The 22,040-nt window shown below is 44.8% G+C and overlaps 1 long non-coding RNA gene across 2 annotated transcripts in view; it reads left to right on the plus strand.

The window, feature by feature from the left end:
- The window catches only part of LOC103823171 (uncharacterized), an 87,703-nt gene that overhangs the window by 59,860 nt on the left and 5,803 nt on the right, over positions 1-22,040 (plus strand). Inside the window, exons 1-2 of one of the 2 annotated variants that reach the window (XR_003944877.2) lie at positions 17,415-17,581; positions 17,665-17,757. This is a non-coding gene — a long non-coding RNA (uncharacterized LOC103823171). Of the gene's footprint in view, positions 1-17,414; positions 17,582-17,664; positions 17,758-22,040 lie in introns of those variants that run through there. The other variant, XR_001992000.3, reaches the window with a different exon arrangement.

Consider the following 22,040-nt stretch of genomic DNA (forward strand, 5'->3'; position numbering starts at 1 on the left):
TTTAGGATCCCTTTGTCCAAGAGCAGAGTCCTGTGTGGGGGAGAGGAGTTTCCTGGGACAACTTGGGTGTATGAACTCAGCTGTGGTGTGGAGCCCTGGGGCTGTGCTGGCAGTGGAGGAAGGGGACACTGCCAGCACTCTTTGCTGGGAAAGGGCTCTGCCTGCAGCTCAGGGGAGCAATCCTTGTTCCCAGCTCCTCTGACTGCCTGTGCACGTGTCCCAGGCAGGAGCTGAGGGCCCTGTGGTGCCTGAAGTGGAGGCTGCAGTTTCTCTTTGGCTTGGACCAGCCTTCGGTGATGCTTCCCTCAAATTATCCATTCCTGACCATACCTTTGGTCTGCTCTGATCTCACCACTCTGCCATGCTGCTCTGAGCTCACTGCTCTGATCTCACTGCTCTGATCTCACTGCTCTGATCTCACTGCTCTGATCTCTCTGCTCTGATCTCACTGCTCTGATCTCACTGCTCTGATCTCACTGCTCTGAGCTCACTGCTCTGATCTCTCTGCTCTGAGCTCACTGCTCTGATCTCTCTGCTCTGAGCTCACTGCTCTGATCTCTCTGCTCTGATCTCTCTGCTCTGATCTCTCTGCTCTGATCTCACTGCTCTGATCTCTCTGCTCTGATCTCTCTGCTCTGATCTCACTGCTCTGAGCTCACTGCTCTGATCTCACTGCTCTGATCTCACTGCTCTGAGCTCACTGCTCTGATCTCTCTGCTCTGATCTCTCTGCTCTGATCTCACTGCTCTGAGCTCACTGCTCTGATCTCTCTGCTCTGATCTCTCTGCTCTGATCTCACTGCTCTGATCTCACTGCTCTGATCTCACTGCTCTGATCCCAGTGCTCTGATCTCACTGCTCTGAGCTCTCTGCTCTGATCTCACTGCTCTGATCTCTCTGCTCTGAGCTCTCTGCTCTGATCTCACTGCTCTGATCTCTCTGCTCTAAGCTCACTGCTCTGAGCTCACTGCTCTGCCATGCTGCAGGGTTTCCATTAACTTCACTGAAGCTGTTCCTGACCATAGTCACCTGAGGGGAGAGGGCTCAGTGGCACCAAAGTGGCTCAGTAGGGTTGTCCAGTTTGCTCCAGGGTTCTGAGAACAGGACAACATGACCAGAACCCCTTCAGACTGTAAAGATGCTGATCTGCTGCTTTCTGTACCTGCCCTGTCAGCAGGCAGGCAGAGACACTGCACTTCTTTCTCACATGCAGACTTGGTCCCGAGTCCAGCTTTTGTTTCTGTCTTTTGCACAAGCTCTGAAACATCCAGAGGCAGCTGCCAGAACCTCGGTCTTCTTAAGGGGTACTTTGTTCCTATTTTGCTCCTCATCATATCCTGCAATTTCCTGTTTGTTTCTGATCTGTGTTGCTGTCACCTTCTTTGTCAGATCTGTGTTGCTGTCACCTTATCTACTTCTATTCTGAATAACCTGATAGAAGTTAAAGAAAATGGCTTTTCATTATTTTATTTTAATGTAGCCGTTCCAGCTAGTGTGCAATAGAGTTTTTCTGTATCAAAAATAGGCAGGAATATGAGCAATGAATAGCAATGCTCATTAATGCTATGTGTTCTTCTACTGTGGGAATTCTCTGTCTCCTAATTATTTTTCCTTTTTCAGAGTCAATTAGCTTAATGTGGTAACAGGAATTGATGGTGGTGCTGCCAAAGTGTATGTGTCTCAATCTCCATGCATTCCCAGCATGACTTTTTGCTATGCACTGAGCAGTGACAGATGTGTGACACTGAAAACATTATTCAAACCTCTTCCACTTTTCTCTATCTTTGGGCCTGGATCAGTTTAACAAACCACATGGGCTAGCAATAACAGTGCATGAACTTATCCTTTCTTGGTTCTGCAGAGATTCCTGTGTGTTCTGGTGTTCAGATGCCAACAGGTCCTTTGAACTTGTCTGGACTGAGCAGAGATAAGGAAAAACATGGGAGTAAATCCTGCAGGACTGGGACCTTAAACCTGAGCAGAACACAAGGATACAGCAGCTGGATAGCCCAGCCTAACCTGGGCTCAGTGCTTCTGAGTGCAGGGTGCTTTACAGGAAATTATGACACATCCATGATGCTCCTCCCAGCTCCAAATCATCTGGAGGCATTTCTGTAGTGAGAAATATTTTTCCTTATCTTCTTCCAGCCTGGGTTCTAATGACTGGGATCTGAGATTGGGCACAAGGTTTTGAACAGACACAGCACTTACTCTGCATATTGCTGGACCTGTAATACTGATAGATGTTATTATTTTGGCTCTGTGCTGCACTGTCAGCACTTCCCATACCACAGATTTTTGTATTGTGACCAAGATGTGCAGTGCCAGCTGAAGCTGTTGGCAGCTGAATGGGACACATTTGTGATTTTTGGCACTTGTTCATGATGATTTGGGGTTGGGTTTGACCATTCCAGCTGACCTTCTCAGTACACTATTCAGCCGAGACATGATTTGCAATTTTAAACTTTACATTCAACAATTTTTTTCTTTTTTTAATGAAATATTGACTACTCAGAGCTGGTGTCTGAAGCTATCTGGGATGTCTAGAAGAGAACACTGAATGTGATGACTTGCAGGATTTGTGACAAGGACTGTGCTTGAATAAACTTGTCAGCCAGGGAGGGCAATATTTATTTTTGCACAACTTCTTGGGTTATATATTAGCATATATATTATATGCACACAGAAACTTCTCCCAGAAAGAGTTTGGAAGGGCAAACCTTTGTTCTGGAATAGCCATTCAAGCTTCAATTGTGTTTTCTATTTATACACCTGCTGCAGATGTTTTATCTGAAAATGCCCAAAGCATTTTCTTAGCAGCATTCACGATGCTGTCCTCTCAGGCCTTTGCTGATGTTCTTTATCTTTATTGATAGTGCTGCATCTGGGCATAAGCTGCATTTTATGGTTGGATGGAAGATTGTTATCTGGACATTTATCATTTCACACAAATCTTCCCTCTCTGTAATCAGTGAAGTGAATGTAGCTTTTACAGGCACTGCTTTGTCTTAGCACCTCCACCCCTTTATAGCATTGCAAAGAACAGCTGTCCCAGTTCTGCTCTATTTTGGGCCAGTGGAGGGTCCTCATGCATTAATTGGAAGCTCATCTGAGACCAGAAAGAGGGATAAGAATTAGGGTTTTTTTGAGCTCTGTCCATCTAACCCTTCCCTCTGCAGTGGCTTTAGCTTGGGTTTATCTTTGAAACAAATATACAAACAACAGATATAGTGTGTGTTTTATCATAGAATCATTTTAGAGGATCCTAGCACTGAAGAGGAGAGTGGATTATTTCAAGTATTAGTCTAAGGGTGAATGTTAAGCTAATGGAAAATGAGGATGAATATTAGGGAAAAAAAATCTTGCTACTGTAGTCCAGTGGGACAGAGAAGAAATGGAAGGACTATTGATTGGCTTATTTTAAAAGGTCTAAGAAATATATTACATCAACCACAATCTTTCCTGGGTTAAATCATCCAAACATTATTTGCCTAATCAGACTGAAGAAATATGTAAATACAGCACTTATTCCATCTGCATTAGGACCTGGCACAAATGTCCACCCACTTTTGGAAAAGTACTGAGATGTGAATGCACGCTTAGAGAGCAAAACATCTCTTTAGAAGTTATGTTGAATTGGGGTCTGAGCCCTGAGGTGTTTCATGAGCACTGTGGGTCTTGTCCTGCCCCCCATCCTTTCACACAGGAGCTTTGCCCTGGCAGCCCCAGCTCTGCTCACTGAGCTTTGCTGCATTTCTGTGCTGCTCTCCTGTCCGTGTGGACTGCAGGGCTGGGACTCAGGAGTTCATGCCCAGCCATGTGCCCACCTGACACAAATGGGAATTGCTGTGCTCAGGGGTCACCGTCCACTGCAGAGCAGACACTGAAATGGTAACACTTGGGCAGGCCCAAAACAACCAGGTACAAAAGCACGTGGCTTGCATGTTGCTGGGCTTTACTGCCTATAATTCAGCTCTCATTCAAATTCCAGTCTCTAATTCCTTCTGTTCTTTTGAAAAGCTGCACAAGCTGTATGAAAAGTGTTCAATTTTCTTTGTGAGTTCATCTTCAGAGGAAGCTTGTTATAGTTTCATTCCAGAAGATCACCAGTGGGTCTCTGCTGCATTGCACTAAAGTTGTTTTTACATTGTAATGTAAAATAATAATGGGATTGTAATGACTTTGCTAATAGACATGCAGGATGCAAACTGTCTGTTCCTCAAATTTATAATATTTTTGGTAGAAGGAGCAGCATAATGGAACCATCAAGAGGGTTTTGAAAAGTTCCTTTTCTGTTTTTCTCTGTCTGTGTGCTTGTACTTACAACATGAGATCAATGAGACAGTATTAGGAAACAAGATTTACTGTCACTTTACAGGAGCTGTGTATTTGATAGGCAGTGTAATTTGTGGAACAGTGGTCTCATCCTAAATGGAAATCCAAATGGAATTATGAGCACTCTTGAACTTTCAAAATTGTACACTTAATGATGATGGAGATTAATTTTATCGTCTGTGCCTTGTGGCTGAAGCTGCAGGGTTGGAAGCAAGCATTAAAATTTGATGAAAGATTTTTTCCCATGGGGAAGCTCTGTTTCTGATGCTGACCAGTCATCCAGATTTGGCCCTAGATGGATTTTTTAGGGCAAGTACAAGGCTGATGGGTTGGAGGCAAGTAGAGAGGGTTGTTAGAAAAATAACAGTGGCTAGAGACCACCAGGGATGACTCGTGCCTGTGTGCTGGCCTACAGGTTTTAGAATGTCTCTGCTGGATGTGCCTATGGCTGCAGTGTAGCTAAAGATGATGTTTTTCTGGCATTTATAGGGGCCAGCTACTCCCATCTACTGTGAGGCAGGTAATCCTCTAGTCTAGTTTATGCTTTGTCTAAATCATCCTTTCTGTAAGGAGCTCTCACTCATATCACACTCCATGGGATTAAAGAATCATGTGGCTTCAATGTGTTAAAATCACATTAAGTGATTCCTACCATGAATTTCAACAGATATTCCCTGTAGCCATTTCTGTGTGAAAGTTGTGCATTGGTTCTCCTTGGAAGTCCCGTGCTAGTTGTAAATTTTGGGGTTTTTCCCTCTCTTCTGTTTCTACTTATCAGCTTTGGCTGAGAACAGCAGCTGCCAATGCTCTCTGTCTTTGTAAAGCTGTTCAGGTGGAAAAGAAATTGTGCTTTCTTTAGTTCCAGTGTCATTTGACTTTCCCACAGTCACAAGGATTTCCATGAGATTTGTTTCTTCTGCTTCTCCCTATGCCAAGGACTACCAAAAATATCACCAAAAGGTGATATCTTTTTTCTTGGCTCAAGTCTTTCTATTTACTGCGTGCTTAAAACTTGTAAGAGAGTTGCTAGAACATTCTTCTGTCTCTGGTGATACTGGCCAAATGCCCGAGGTGTGCTGAAACCTGGCTAGTAAATATCCGAAACTTTGCTTGTTAAATGCACATTTAACAATTTGAATTTAACAAATTTAACAATTTGGCAGCTCTTTGAGTTCCAGAGCCACTCTTTGGATGCAGCTACAAAACTGTGGCTGCAGGTAGAAAGAACAAGTAACACAATAATGGGTGAGGCTGAGCTTTTCAGCATCTTTGCTTCTAGAGCTACCAGAAAAGCTTGATCATTAAATAAACAAATTGTATTAAAAGCAGAGAAGGCTGGGAATGGTTTGATGAAAACTTTCCCATTGCAAAGTATTACAGCTGCACCTGACTAGAAATATTTTAGTTTGGTCAAAATCTGTCACGAAATTTCTCAGGCATGAGACAGAAATGATTGTAAAGGCAAGCAATAATTAGAATTATATTTTCAATCATGAAAGGTTTGGGCTCAAGATCTTTTTGGTTTAAGAGGGGATATTTAATCTTTCTCTCCCAGATTCTCAGTCTCAGCAACTACTTTTGCAAGAGAAATGATGATTTGAGTGAGTGTAATGGATAAACTGCCTGCCTTGCTGTGGGAGTGGTATAGTTTATAATGCATTTCAGAACTGACTAAAAGGGAGGGATCTATCAGAACAAATTTGTACAATATTCCAGAATCCATCAGAATCAAAGGATTCAGAATCAAAGGTCCAAGTTTCCCAGGTCTCACTTTGCTATTTCTTCAGAACTAGAATCAGTAGAATCCATTGGGACAACATATCATTACCTCCATGTGGAATTACCTGAAACAGGAGGTAATTCCTCCTCCAGCCAGGTCTCATGAGCTCTTGGAGGTCTCTATCACACCCAAGGTGGCTCAGCTACCTTAGAAGGCATAAAATCAGCAGGATGGCTTCTGTGGTAGTGTGGGAATCAAAAAGGTTTTAATAAAAGGCAAAACGACAAAACTCTTTACAGAGAAAAATCTAGTCAGGTGCAAGAGGTTCTTGCTCCTGGAAAACACCCACAAAAGCCATCAGTTCCTTTGTTCTCTTCTTTTTCTTGTAAATTGCTTGAGTGGAACCTTTTGGCTCCTGTCCAATTGGCTATCCTTAGGTTTGAGGTGAAGTCCCCCACGTCCTATGAGGTGTCTCTTTTGCTAATGGAGGAGAAAAACTTCTGGGCTTTTTTCCTTTTTAAGGGGACAAAGTATAGTTTGGTCACTCCATCAGCAGAGGGCATATTCCTATAATTACGTGTACAATATATATAACATTCACCAGAATAAATGCCTAGTATTTAAATTTCTGACTGGAAGAGTTAAGAAAGAGTGACAATTAGGAAAGTATGTGTACCTGGGGATGGGAACAAGATTTTTTTTCTTAAGAGAGTTAGAAAACCGTTTTCTTTCTTTTGGCTATCATGAGATCCTCTTCCACTTAGGGCAAACAAACATTCTCCTCAGTGCTTTAAATAGATAGAGGCTTGAATGATACTTGTAGCACATATTTTTGAGGTGCATTTTATTAAAAAAAACTAAACAAGCCAGCAAATAAAAAAACCACCAAAAATCCATATCCACCTGTGCAGTTTGCAGGCTTCATGCTGTGCTTGTTCCAAGCCTGATTTATGAAAGAACAAATACAGCATGCTCAGCAAGAACCCAGGAGAACCTATTTTACCTGTGACCTCTACTTCCACTTGTAGATGCAACAGTTAAAATTATAATTGCTGCTAAATTGCAGTGACTTTGGCGATGCTGGGGTCTGTAGGATATTTGTGCTTGTGGCTTGGCCTTTCCACAAAGGGCTGAACCTGAAAAGCATTATCATCACAACCCATCCCTTATTAACCTCTCAATAAAGGTTGAGAGGAACTGTTTTGTCAGCTGGAGTTTGTGCCTGCAGCACTCAATACTGAGCCATTTCACTGCTTGCAAATGTCAGCAGTTCCAGCTTATCTGTTACAATGCTTCAATGAGTTCAAACCACTCTCATGAAGTACGAAAATACAAATTTCTTTTCAATGTGAAGTAGACCATCTGTGCATTGTTCAACTTCTCACTCCTTAGAATGGTTAAATAGTGTCACAGATGAGTCATTAAAGTGTGTTGATTCATGCTCTCAGTTCTATAAAGTCTGTTAGTATTCATGGTTTTCTTAATACTGCTGCACCCTCAAAATGGAGCTGCTTGAATTTCAGTCCAGCTGTCAGTCAAGCAAATACTCCCATGCTGATGTAGTGATGAGATCAAAACCTGGATTGCTATTTAAAAATTTCACCTCTTGCACAGTGCTGGAGAAGCTGAGTGAGTGTCTGTGCTTCAGAGCCCTTGGAGAGTGCAGAGGCAGCTGTGTTTGTCCTGCAGCCTGTTCCAAGGGCCTTCAGGAGAGCACAGAGGAGCCTGAGCCAGGACAGAGAGAGAGGGGCTCACCCAGGGGCTGCCACATGCAAATGTTGAATGGGAGGAGACAAAGGGAGCAGCCAGCAGACACAGCTGAGAAGGAAAGTTTCAGTGAGGATCAAGTGTGGGTTACAGCCAAGGCTTCCTAGTCCAGCTCAGTTCTCCCCCAGATTTGGGGAGGTGTCTCCTGGATGTCAAAGAGCCCAATCCTACAGGCTCATCCCAGGGCTGGCTTTCAGCTCTGCCCTGTGGGTGGTGGTAGGACTGTGGTCTGGCAGCTCCTGGGGTACTTGGCAGCTTGTATGGGGCTCTGCAGTGCCAGGGAAGTGAGCTGGGAAACCTGCCCTGCACCAACGTGTCCCTGAAAGCAGCACTGGCCCAGCAGGGAGGGAGGCTGCTGTGCCCAGCTCAGAAACTTCCCTGTGCTCCTCCTTCTGGAAAAATGAACAGTGTGCTGCTCTGTGGCAGTCCTGAGACAGCAGGCAGATGCATGTAAAGAGCTGTGAATAAGCATCGAGGTGAGGAGCGCTGACACTGTTCCCTGAAGAGATGATAGGGAGGGAAAGTGCAGCATGAGTCTTGCTGGGTTTGACATGGTGCTTGCTCACCACACTGCAGGTGCAGCTCAGTTTGAGCCACATGTGCCAGGGTGTTTTCTTTTTGCATTCAAATTTTCCATTTATCAGAAGTATTTGATGCAATGAGATTAATTTCTCTCTTTCAATTTCTTTAGTATTTTGCTCTTGCTCATTCTAACCTTCCCCCACCTTTTATTGTGCAAAATATAAATACATTTCATATTTTCAACAGCATATGGTCATAATTGAATTTTTTTGCACGTGGAGCAAGGTTTTCATGTTCATGGTTTAAATAAAAAAAGCTGTATAATTGCCATCCCTGACACGTTCCAGGCCATCTTGGATGGGGCTTGAAGCAACTTGGTCTAGTGGAAGGTGTCCCTGCTCATGGCAGGATGTTGGATTCTAAGTGACCTATAAGGTCTCACAACCCAAACTACCCCCTGACTCTATGAGTCTATACTCTGAATATTTATAACTTAAAGCTGAGTAAAATCATGAGAGATTTTACCTTGCTCAAGCTGGATTCCACTGGCTAGGTGGGTGTCATTCCCAGCTCACCCAGAGGAAAACAGAGCCACACAAGGTTTCATGTGCTCCAACTGCACACAGACTTTGTGTTCCTTTAGCCTGAGGGTAACTCAGGCGCAATCTCTTACCAGGTAAGTTAAAAATAAAAATAAAAACAAAAGTTCTAAATAGCAGAGCTTCTTTTGCAAGGTGGCTGAGTGAAGAGCTGTCGTGTTGCATTAAGAGCATGGTCACTGCAACTGATTACTTCATACAGGGTATTTGCCAGCCTGTCTCCTGTGTAATCATGCAGAATGCATTGACTTCAGAATAGCTGCACATAAGTAAGTTGTGAAAAAGTCTGGGGACAACTGAAAGTTCCTGTCATGATTGGTAGTGTGGAGAAATATTGCCAAATCTCTCAGAAAAATGTTCTCTTTTCATTATGTATTCCAGAAGATACAGACCTGCATCTTAAAGATTCTTCAAAATATTTGGATAGAAAATGGGCACAAGTAGTAACACTTGCTAGTGCTGGAGTTAATGGACTTAGTCCAGGCAAACACCATTCCATGGTATTCTCTGAAGTCCATTGCTGTGTTTTGCAGAAATGAGTCAAGGAAATAGCTGTGGTTGTGAAATACTGAGTATTCCATGGGAGTAATTAATTAATGTTTGTCTTTTTTGGAGAAAACTCTTCCAAAGTCATAATCTACAAATGTGTATCCCCTGATTGTCAGGCAGACTGAAGCACTTTGGCTTTGTCCAAAGTCCTGAAGAATAAATACCCTCACTGTCAGCTTGCTCTGCTCTGCCTGGGTAAGACACAACCAATAAACTGTTCAGTGAACTTAAGCAATTTGGAATTGTACCAGGAGAAGGAGCAACAGCTACTTTCCTTGTTCACATAAATCATTGCCAAGGTGCTCACTGTCCCTTTGAACGGCTGTGGATGACACTGGATGTCCTATGGGATTCTGTTAGGTTTAACATTCACGTGTTTCCTGGGGTCAGGGGGTGGAGACAGGGACAACACACCCCCATGTCCCTGTGGCAAAGAAGAGTGATTATTCCTCCAGCCCCTCTTTATAAAGGGGTTTGAAAAGCCCGGTCTGATGGATCATTGGTGTGACCTTTGGCACTGCCCAGCTCCCAGAGCAGTGGGATGTCTGCAGCTGAGGTTCCTGGCACTCAGCCCAGGGCTGGTTTATGGAGCCCACAGCGTTTCTTGTTTATTGCCAAATTAACTGTCCAGTACAAACCAGCTTGTACAGTAACAGAATTCTACCTTTAAAAAAATCTTCCAGTTTCTTTCTCTTTTCCATAATTCCTTTCCTATCTTCTTTGTAATGCACCAAGTCTTCTAAGTGGCAAAGATTTCATTTTTTATTTCTCTCTCATCGTCTGTTGGCATTTCCATTTGTTAAAGGTTTTTAAGAAGGGTTGGTTGAGTTAATTTAGTTTTACCAAAGATTTAGTAAACATAAAGAAACAATCTGTCTATTAATGCAGTCATATTGCTGTCAAAAATGGAGAGAGAAAACACTCTGAAATCTTGTATTTACAATTTTGCCTTAAGCAACTGTGGTTTGCAATGAAAACTAACTCAAAACATTTCCAGGAAACCTTGTTTGTGTTTGACAAACATGTAATAGACATTTTTCTCCAGATGTCTTTAATTTTGAATATTTCTAAACCCTTCCAAATTTGCACTGCTTTCTAAGTTGCCACAGCAAATATTCAGTGTACACCTTCCTTCCAGAAATGCTGAATGGGGCACAAGAGGGTTTTTAGCTGTTTCCCTGAGGGAGGATGCTGGTGTAAGAGCACTGTTGCATTGGCAGTTACCCTTGGATCAATAGGGAGGATCAGGAGAGAGCTCCAGGCCTACTTCTAAGCATCTGTTTAGTATTTGCTCCAGATTAGCTGCATTACAAAACCTACCATTTAGTGACCTGGTGGTTTGACTTTGTTCTCTGTCTGTTAGGCTATAACCAGCAGTCACCTCTTGGCAAAAATGCACATTACAAACCTCTTCATCCAGAGATGTCCTAGAAAAGCCTGCTTGTTTTAACTCCTGCTTTGACCTGGGTAAAGCAGAGCTCTAGAGATATGCTGTATCTTGTCCTGCATCTTGGGGTAGGTTATTGGCAGATGAGGCAACAATTATCACTATCTTCTCTGGTCATGTGAACCTCATGTGGGAGGTCCACAAGAGGAAAAAGAATATGAGGGTTATTGCAACAGGTAGATTAACTATGGGATTATTGCTGTAGGATTGCAGATGCCCAAGACTTCCATGAACAAGTTTTGGAAAAGATATTCATATTCTTTAGGCACTACTGAATACCTCAAACCCAGTGTCTCAGGTTGGAAATGCCAGATGTGGCTGGGGGTGTGTACTCTATTGCCATCTGTCAGAGGTGGGGCAGTTCTCTGCTGTTCATGGGCAGTTTTCTTTATGTCTCCCACAGCCAATCCTCCCTCCAGGAGATCTCTTCTGTCCATGGCCACTGAGTGTCCCTGCCTGGCTGATCAAATTCCACCATCCCATGGGAGATGCTCCACCCAGGGGAGGAGCCAAGCATTCCTACCTGGATCCAATCTGCCCTGGGAACAGCCCAGCAGCCTTTGCCCACTGCATTCCCAGAGGAGCAGCTTTCTGCTGCCCTGCATTCCCAGAGGGAGAGCAGGCCCATCTCCAGCAGCCCTGGAGCTGCAGAGGAAAACTCCCCCCTTGGGCAGGATCCCTGCTCCAGCAGAACCACAGCTGGCACTGCAGGAGGGCTGAGCCCCCCTGGCTTGGGACTGTGCCACCACCCTGAGCCACCCTGGGATGGGACTGTGCCACCACCCTGAGCCCCCCTGGGATGGGACTGTGCCACCACCCTGAGCTCCCCTGGCATGGGACTGTGCCACCACCCTGAGCCCCCCTGGGATGGGACTGTGCCACCACCCTGAGCCCCCCTGGGATGGGACTGTGCCACCACCCTGAGCCCCCCTGGGATGGGACTGTGCCACCACCCTGGGATGGGACTGTGCCACCACCCTGAGCCCCCCTGGGATGGGACTGTGCCACCACCTTGAGCCCCCCTGGGATGGGACTGTGCCACCACCCTGAGCCCCCCTGGGATGGGACTGTGCCACCACCCTGAGCCCCCCTGGGATGGGACTGTGCCACCACCCTGGGATGGGACTGTGCCACCACCCTGAGCCCCCCTGGGATGGGACTGTGCCACCACCCTGGGATGGGACTGTGCCACCACCCTGAGCCCCCCTGGGATGGGACTGTGCCACCACCCTGAGCCCCCCTGGGATGGGACTGTGCCACCACCCTGACACACAGGGGGTCAGCTCCTCTTCTGACTCTGACAGTGTTGTTTTGTATTACTGGACTTTTATATTATCTTTTAATTTTTTTCCTAATAAAAAACTGTTATTCCAGCTCCCATATCTTTAGCTAAGAGCCCCTTAATTTCAAAATTATAATAATTCAAAAAGAAAGGGTTTATATTTTCCATTTCAAGCGAGGCTCCTGCCTTCCTTAGCAGACATCTGCCTTTTCAAACCAAGACACCCAGGAGGTCTCTGAGCTGCAGTCTGTAGAAGGGTATTTGGGGCTTGTACTTTCTCTCTTGCCTTCCTCCTGGAGCATCTAGCTTGGACATCAGGAGATCCAGGATAGTGAGGCCAGAGGAATATTTAGTCCAGCTTTGTATGGCTGGACCTTGCATATTCTCAGCTAGAAGGTGAGAAATGAATTTGTTTGTAAATGTACCTAATTGACCTCCGAAGACTGTGCCTCATAAAAGGCACATGAGATGCATGAATGAGATGCATTATCATGTCAGTGCCACACACCACAACCTCCCTCTACCTGCAGAGCCTGCTCTGTGGGACATCAGGCTGCAGTTCTGAGTGCTGGCAGTTCAGCACCTTTCGTGAACACCAGATGAATTTTTAAAGTGAAAAAGAGCTGAACCATTGCCAGTAGGTTATAAGGCTGGTGAAGGAACATGAGACTGGGGAGGGGATTGCACAAAAAGAGCAGTAAGTGAGAGATCCTTCTGGACAAGATTTGTGCTCTGAGCTGTATTAACTGCACTGAACTGGAATGTGTTAAATAATTGAGAGGAGATGGAGGCCATCTCCAAGCAGCACAGAACCCCAGGGACTGGTAAATAATGAATACAATTCTTCTGCTGTTAGTGGGATGACTCATCACTCACTGTCTGTTTTAAGCACCTGCTGCAGGGGTTGGAGGAGGACTGGGCCTCTTCAACCTGTATTGCAAGGAAAAAGCAGCTCTTGGCTGCTACTAGGTCATTCCTTTATCCACCTGTATATAAAAGATATCAGCAGCAATTACTGATAGAGGGAGCCTAAACAAGGAGGAGAAATTGACCCACAAGTTATTGTTTTCCTTGGCTTTCCTAAAACCAGGAAAACTGGAAGGTGGCAGCTGACACGAAGATCTCCAGACCTGTCTTGGAGTTCCTGCTGACAGGCACCAAGGGCTTCCCTGTGCACAAAAGCCCAGTAAAGTTCTGAGACAGAGCCATTCTGTCAAGGGAAAGCCCAAAATTACTGACCCAGACACCAACTGCTCTGTGTGCATTGCTAGTGGCACCATCAAAAACCTGATGCTGTGTCCCATCATTTGTCCATTTGACCAAGCCCAGAATAGTCATATGTGAGGTCTTGAGCTTCCTCCCCCAGCTCTGACATGTGGAAAACCAGAAGCCATTTCCAGCCGATATTTCCACAGGTGATGTCACTGTCAAGGTTTGTGTCAGTTCCACTGTGCAGGTTTAGGGGCAGCTCAGAACTTCTTAGCAGTGGCTGTAAAACTGTATTTTGTTGTAGTAATAGAATGGTGTTGCAGGATGCCCAGACCAAAGAACAGGTCACAGTGTTCCTCTGTCATGAACCCATGTCCTTTGCTTCCCTGTTGCTGAGTGTGTGTCTTTGCTCACAAATGAGCAATATTGAAGAAAATGAGTGGAATTGACTTTTTCTCTCAGAGGTCTTTGGAACCAAGAAAAGGCTCATCAGAGGCCTGTCCCTCTGCTTGAATGACATTTTCTTCCACAGGTAAATCATGGAAATCTCACTGTAAATCATGGAAAACAGCTTAGCAGACTTTATTTCAGTTTATTAGCAGTATGGGAAAGCTAAGGCCATATTTTGATATTGTGGTGGCTGAGAGCTGGCCTGAAGGCCTCTCAATAATAGTTCATAAAATAAATGAAGCCACAGGGGCTAGCTTCTTAGCCAGATGGCTGACTCCCCGTAGGGTTAAAGGTCCCCAGGCAAGCAGTCTCAAGGCCAGATCCCTCAGCCCTCCAGGGGCTGAGTGCCCTAGGCCAGACTGCGGCACAGCCGTGGCCCCTAGCAAGCTCAGTGATTGTCAGCTCTTAGTGAAAATCAGCTCTTTTATGGTTTCAGCTCCCAGCTTGCTCGTAGGGGCTGTGGTTGGCCATGGCTTCTGGAGGCAGACAAAGATGAGAGAGGAGAAGGCTGGGTTCAGAAAGTTCCACGATGGTTTATTCTGAGGGTTTCGCGAAGGGTCCAAAGCTGCTCTTCAAAAGGAATGGGCCAAGACAGCCCCTTTTACAGGGTTAGGGGGCATTGGAAACTGACCAATTGTAAGGGTTAGGGAAACTAGCCTGTGGGGTCACAGAGAGATAAGCAGGCCTGGAGGACCAGAGTGAGGACTCTTGGTTCAGTTCCTATGACTCAGCAAACACCTATCTCTAAACATTTCTCCACGGAGCTGTAGCCGGCCCTGTGCCTGCTACAATAGTTAATGCCCATTTTATAACTGAAAGGCCACTAATTATACAAGTTCCTTGATTATATAAGCTGAGCAGAGAGCAGGCAGTGGCTGGCTGGAGCAGCGGGTTCAGCGGTGGGGACTGACCCTGAGCCCTGTGTGAGACAGAGTGCTGCTGGGCACAAACCTCGCTGGGCTGTGTCACATTCCTGCCTCTGACACCACAGTGACATTTTGGAAACAATTTTACCTGTGTTTGGACTTCCAAAGACAGATATGAGTACACCCATTGACCTGGCTGTCATAGGTAAGTTTTCACCTGTGATTAATTTGATCCCCAGCTAATCACATGTGCCTGAAAGCAGGATCTGACCTATTGCCTGAAAGTCCTGAAAAGAGATGGTAGGCAGTGCCTGGGGGCATGCTGGGAGAACATAACTGTACTGCTTCACATTTACATGTAGGAGGGAATTTTCTTTCAAACAAAGGGATCAACTTCAGTGTCACAAACTTTCCATTTGAGAGCTCTTATTCAGGCATACAACAAGAAGTTGTTCTGGATTAACTGATTCATTAGTGATGTGAGATAAAAGTAAAGAATAATAATTCCTAATCCCTAAAAGTCCAAACCCAGTAATTGGCAGATACAGCTGTAGCAGCTGATTCTCAATTGCTGAGATGCAGGAAACCTTCCTTTTGCTAATCAGACTACTCTAAACTTAGAGTACTTAATATCCTCTACTGGCTGTTCTGGCTGTTTTACTGATGGAGAACCTATCAGCTGATGAGTGAAAAGTCATAGTTTCAGAATTTTTGAACTGAGATGTTAAAAAAATCTCTTGTGTGAGATTTGGGACATATTTATATCTGTTTTGGGATCAGATTCTTGTTCGTATTTTCTAGTTGTGGCCTCTTCAACCTATGAGAAATTTGGGATTTTTGTAGTGTTTTTATAAGTGCTGATCTCTGTTGCCCTGTTCTTCTTTTTTATCCAGGAACTGTTGTCTACTTGCTAGTAGGAGTGCCACCACTTCACACCAATATCCTGCCTCTCTTTTCACATCCAACACTGTTCCATATTTATAACCACCACTTATCACTATAAGTATTTTTCTCTGACATATATCTTTTTAACCAAGGGCATTGATATCCCTGTTTAATCTTCCTTTTTCTGCAAAAACATTTTCTTCCTTCCTTTTTAAAAAGGTGAAAACAAAAATCTTTTTAGGTCATTGAGAAACTTAGAACAGCCACCATTAGTTAGATGATTTCAGTGACTGCACTGTCTGTTCTCTATCCACAACTGTGTTTATCACATTAGTTGTTTGCCTCTTAAATGAATTTAATGACTGTAATGTGCACACTCATTTGCTTTTAGACACTCAGATAAGCAACCTTATTCATTATGAATTCTGCCCTTGACACACCCTTGGAGAGCACTTCTTGGGCCTCAGCAGCCTCATGCTGGGCACAGTCTCAGACAATAGCTCAGCTCTGCTTCTGTGCTTCCCATTGTGCTGCAGTTGTGTCTAGAAACCACACCTGTGCTCTTGAATGAGTTTGTTGTAAGGAGAAACCCTTGTTCTGCAGAGCTCCAAGTCTAAAGAGATGAGACAGATGACAGGTGGAAAGGAGAGGGAGGCACCAGCAGGCTCTGTGACTTGCTTGACCTCCTGTGGCAGTTGTGAGGTGCCATGTGCAGGGTGTGTGAGAGAGCTGGGACAGTGATCCAGCTGTCTGTGTCCCCATGGCTTTGGCACAGCTTCTAGACCTGTCAGTCTCCAAAGTTTCAGGTAGTGAGACTTTACCAAGAGTCCAACAGTGCAGTGTGGCTGTAAATCAAAACAACGCATCTGTTTATCAGCCCTGGAAAAATGATCAGGAATTAGTGTATAATCTGTAGAGCCTTTATGACTGAAATGGGACTGCTAGGGATTAATTATAGTGGCTTTTTTACAGGGCAGTCATCATGGAGAATTTGTGGAAATATTAGAAATTATGCTTCTACTTCTGTAAAATAGAAGATCATTTGTAAAATGAATGGAGCCACAGGGGCTAGCTTCTTAGCCGGTTAGCTGGTTCCCCGCAGGGAAAGCGCCCCAGGCAAGCGGCCCAAGGCCGAACACCTCAGCCCTCTGGAGGCTGGGGTGCCCTAGGCCAGACAGCCACACAGCCGAGACCCCTAGCAAGCTCAGTGATTGTCAGCTCTTAGTGAAAGTCAGCTCTTTTGTGATTTCAGCTCTCAGCTTGCTGTAGGGGCTGCAGCTGGCTGTGGCTCCTGGGAGGCAGATGAAAATGAGAGAGGAGAAGGCGGCCAAGAGCGTTCCACAATGGTTTATTCTGAGGGTCTCGCGAAGGGTCTTGAAGCCGCTCTTCTGAGGAAAATGGGCCCAGACAGCCTCTTTTATAGGGTATGGGGGGATTGAAAACTGACCAGTTGTAAGGGTTAGGGAAACTAGCCTGTGGGGTCACAGAGAGATAAGGAGGACCAGAGTGAGGACTCCTGGTACAATTCCTATGACTCAGCAAATACCTATCTCTAAACATCCCTCCACGGAGCAGTAGCAGGCCCTGCGTCTGCTACAATCATTCCCAGAGGGAGTGGTTTCTGGGAAGACAGCAGTGATGTTCCAGAAAGATGTCTGTGAAATGAAATAGCCTGTCTGGGGATCAGCTGTGCTGCTCCTGCTAATTCATAGGAACTCAGGAAGCATATTCTTTGACCAAAAAAGGAAATACTCAACTCAACATTCTCTTTAGGCTACCAACTCTGTACCCAACTGTGCAGAGCAAGCACAGGAGTGAACAAGCTCAGGTGGGAAAGTCAAAATCCACAAAAAGATGGAGTAGCTTCTTTTAGAAGGTGACAACTTGAGGAGACTTTTGCTTTCATCAGCTTTCCCTTCGCCAGGTTTACATACAAGCCTCAGAGTCCTGGGTGTGTGAGACTGTGTAATATCAAGAGTACACTTCAGATACTCTGGTATTTCTATTCACCTTGGTTCTTATTCCTATTTCTAGGATTCCAGAGACATGCCTGGAGATCATCAGCTGAGAAGTTTAATTTACAAAACCAGTTTTTTGCAATGCTGACAAAGACATGGCCAGTACCTGGTAAGGAATTGTGAGTTAAACTACTTAGGGTAGTTATTCTTTTGTTGTTAGCATGTTAGGGAAAAGGTAATATGGCAAGGAAATCCTAAGAAAGTTGGCCAGAGATATTGCTTTGGATATTTCAATATTGCTTTGGATACTGTTTTTCTAGCAGTGTTTTGTTAGTGTGCCAATATCCAAAACCTATCTTAAATTTGGTTACATCCCATTGATTTGCTGCACTATAAACCAGATCTGATCTCAAACTAAGCACTTGCAAACAGCTACTTATCAGAGGATGTGCTCAGAGCTGCTGGTACAAGGCAACTCGAGAGTTAAGGTACCTTGATGCTGCAGCAAGAGGGGTGTGCCTGGTGCAAGCTGCAAGGATGCACTCTTGTGGCAAAGAGGTGCTGTACAGGGAATAGGTGGAGTTGAAATCACCTTCTGTTTATTAGGAAAGTGAAGACTTTCATACTCAAATAAGATGAAGATATTATCAGCTATACTAGGGAATTTTCACTGCAGCATCAGTATTTTGTATTAGTTCTCATTATGTTTTCTCTGCTGGAGGGTACATTTGTATTTCTGTTTTCTGAACTTCTTATAAGCAGGTGCTATTCAGCATGCCTCAGTGTTTGCTCCCCTGGGCACATACTCGTAGCTGCCTTGCCAGAACTGTTTCTCTGTTTGCCTTGGAGGAGACGAGCTGTCCAAGGGCAGAACTGGGGGAGCACAGGCAGCTGTGTCCCTGAGGAGCTCCCCCTGCCTCAGTGAGCCTGCACCCCACGGAACCCTGACCCTGCTGCCTTTGCTCTGCAGACAATAAACCCACCACGACCGAGGCAGTGCGGGATTGTCTCCCACTCCTGCCTTAAAGCACTTCCAAGGTCAGGTGGGGAGAGTGCCGGGAGAAGATGGTGGCTGTGGATGTTGTGTTAACCCCAGAGCAGCAGGGTTAGAACCAGGGCAGGAGCTGTGTGTGTGCAAAACCTGGTGACTAGCCAAGAACTAGCCAAGAGGAACCACGGGTTGATTGAGGTGAACTGCAGAAAGACTCTGAGCATGTTTCAAAGGTGCTTAGGTGCCTGCTGACATGGATGGAGTTTTGAACTTCCCCAGAGAACTGACCTGGAGGCTATTTTCAGTCTTTCATCTATCGGCCGATGGGGAGAGAGATGGGGAGGCTGAGTGGTGATCAGAAGCCAAATTTACTGTGGACTGCATATGCTTATATACTATTCTAGAAAGGCCAGTAATTTTTTACTGTAATGATTGGGTTAATCATCACATAAACAAACAATACATTTTGCAACATCTCTTGCTTGCAGAAGTTGATTCAATCTTCTTTTCCTGTCAGCCAGTCTTGATTCAATCTTCAGCCAGTCCTGATTCAATCCTCAAAGCTCTGTTTGTTCTTGACAAGGGATGCTGATTATCAGATCTCTTATGCTAATTAGATCCAAAGTATTCTCTGTCTTGTGTGCCCCAATATTCCTCTTGGAGACTTGGTTCCTTCTCTGTAGCTCACAGCTGATCATGTGTTTTTTCTCTGCCACTGGTTACCCAAGTTGTGTGTTCAGAGAGGTTCTTTTTGAACTGTTTGCTGGTGTAAAACTGCTAAGTCTTTAGTATGAGTCTCCCATGTCCACCTCTGTCATTTAGGAGCCCTGTTTCTACAAATAGATGTGTCTTACAAGAGTTTCCCTGTGGAGGAAGCCAGTGATATTTGCATACTGTTTATGTAAGGCAGCACTGACAAACCCCACTTGAAATGGCATGTAGTTATGTCATTGTAGAGTGTTTTCCAAATATTTCTTAACATGTTCTGCAAAAGAAACTATAGTCAATCAGCAGCTAAATCAGTAATGCAAAAGGTTAATAGCAAAGAGAAGTGAAGAACATTGTAGCAGACTGCCAAGCAGTTGGCTCCATTCTGAGCGTGACAGATGGGTTGCAGGTACCAAAGCCAACATTGCATGTGCAGAGGGAAACACAGTCTGTAACACTGCCTCACTTCTCACAGAGCCTCTGAGGATGAGTGGCGCTCTCTGTTTTCCAAGAGACCCAAAGCCACCCTGGCAAAGTTACTTAGAGTGGGACTGGGTAGGACCTGCCCTTGGGAAGTGCCATCCTGGGTGTCAGATGTCTCAGGAATGACCCAGTGCAGCCAGTGCAGAGCAGGGAGCTTCCAGGGCTGCTGGACTTGTTCCTGCAGGGATCTGGGCACCTTCTCACCTGTGTGGCCCTGGAGTTCATGTGCATAACTGAGTGAGAGGGCAAGGGTCTGGGACTGACGCCATCTGGATGTCTGTGGTTGTACAAAGGGCCCAGATGGAGCACAAAGCCACTGGATGATGGGTCAGTAACTGAAGTAGGTGATGTTGAAGATTCCAGTTTAACAGATATTGTGGATTATTCCTATGAAGTCCTTTTTATTTTGAGATTTAAGATATAAGCATATACAAGATAGGAACATAAGGTTGATCAGGACAGATTTGAACAGTTTCCAGTGTTCCTAGTTGAAAATGGGGTGGGAAAAGTGAAATAAATGGAAATTAAAAGAGAAAGAAGTAATGGATAAATATTGAGCAACACTGCTTCTCCAAAGAGAGTTTTCCCCTGTGAAAATGTGGTAGTTTAATAAAATGGAATAGACTAGCTTTGGAACATTATTGTGAGCATACTTTCCTTTGTAACCACTGTCAATGGATCTGCACTGAAAACTGTTCATCAAACCATCCTGTGCTGCACTCAGATGGTGAAACTCCACCACAACTCTGTCTGGCTATCACACAGAATTAATTCCCTGGTTGAGTTCAGTCTGAGGCAAAGTAAATACTGGCAACAGGTGAAGGCTATATGAACCTCAGAAAAATAGATTTCTATGTGCTCTTTCAGAATACAAAGTATGTTATGAATTCTCAGGAACACTAAAATTACCAGAAACATTTAATCCATACTGGAACTACCATGTGGTTTTGCCAAGATGCTGAAGAGTGAAATTAGCGTGACTTAAATTAATAAGAACTGTTGTCTAGAAATAGAACACTTTGCTTGAACTTAATAGTTCAGTTTAATTCAAGGAGTATTTTCTGAACTTACACATCAGCTCAGTAGGAGAAGAAAATAACCATGGCAACATATAAGGAATTACCTTTGAATGTCCTTTGAATGTTCTGATCTCCTCTGGATGAATAGTGACCCATGGTAGCTCCTGTGCTATCATAAGAATGCTCCAGGTTTACCTGAGTGTCACTGGCTTGTTGTGTGGAGATACCTGCCAAAGAGTGTAGTGTCTGCACAGCCTTCTGAGAAAGAGTTATGATATCTAAAGAATATTAAGAATTATTTTCTCCCCTTCTGCCTCAAAAGATTTGTAGATGTAATTTCTTTTTTTTACTCAAGTTTTATAGATTATCAGAAAATTTCAGATTTCCAGGGCAACCGGGATTTGGAGAGCAGAAATGTCCCTGTAATTAACGAGCTCGATAGCTCTCCATCCATCCCTGTGTCCCGTGGGATGGGTCTGGCCCCTCTACTGCTTCCAAGGGCCCTGCCGAGGGTCAGGGTCCCGATGTGCTTCCAAAAGTGTTCCTCTGTCTCCATCTTGTGGTCGGCTCTTCGGCGCTGACTGCACGTCCTGCTGCGCACAGAAAGTTTGCCTTTATCAACGCGAGAAACGCCCTTGTCTGGCAGAGCCATGACCGTGCCCTTTCCCTCTTGTTCCTGATGCTTTCCCTGGCTTGTCAAGAACAACCTGAACCTGATGGGGATGGCACTCGGCTGAGTAGGTGTGTGAAGAAAGCTGCTCATATTAACCAGCAAGTCTGCTCACAAACATTAAAGTCACAAAAAATACTATGAGCTCCATGCCCGTGTAGATAGGAGCTCTACATATCCTGGGTGGTTTTTCTTAAAGCAGCTCTTCTGTAAAAGGTGACAATTAGCACCAAGGAGTGTAACAAGGTGTTAGAGATGGATCATGGGATGATTGGCTCTCGCAATTAAGGAATAACTATTGTGTGAATATTAAGAGAAGCTTTAGTGATGTACAGTTATGTTGTTGTAGTTTGGATGTCCTCTGTTCTCCCCACAGTTCCCTTTCCCCCCTGTACTGTTGCCATCAGACAGCCTGGGCTGTCTAGGACAGGTACAAGAAGCTGCACAGGTGTCCCTTACCTGGGGCAGGTGGGCATGGAAAAGCTTGGGGGTGCTCAGGGGGTGAGCATGGCAACACCTGACCTCCAATCCAGTTACAGAGCAGTCTGCACCGGTAAATGGCAAAGAAGAACTGCCTGACA

Source organism: Serinus canaria, chromosome 10, assembly GCF_022539315.1.
Source record: "Serinus canaria isolate serCan28SL12 chromosome 10, serCan2020, whole genome shotgun sequence".
NCBI lineage: Eukaryota > Metazoa > Chordata > Aves > Passeriformes > Fringillidae > Serinus > Serinus canaria.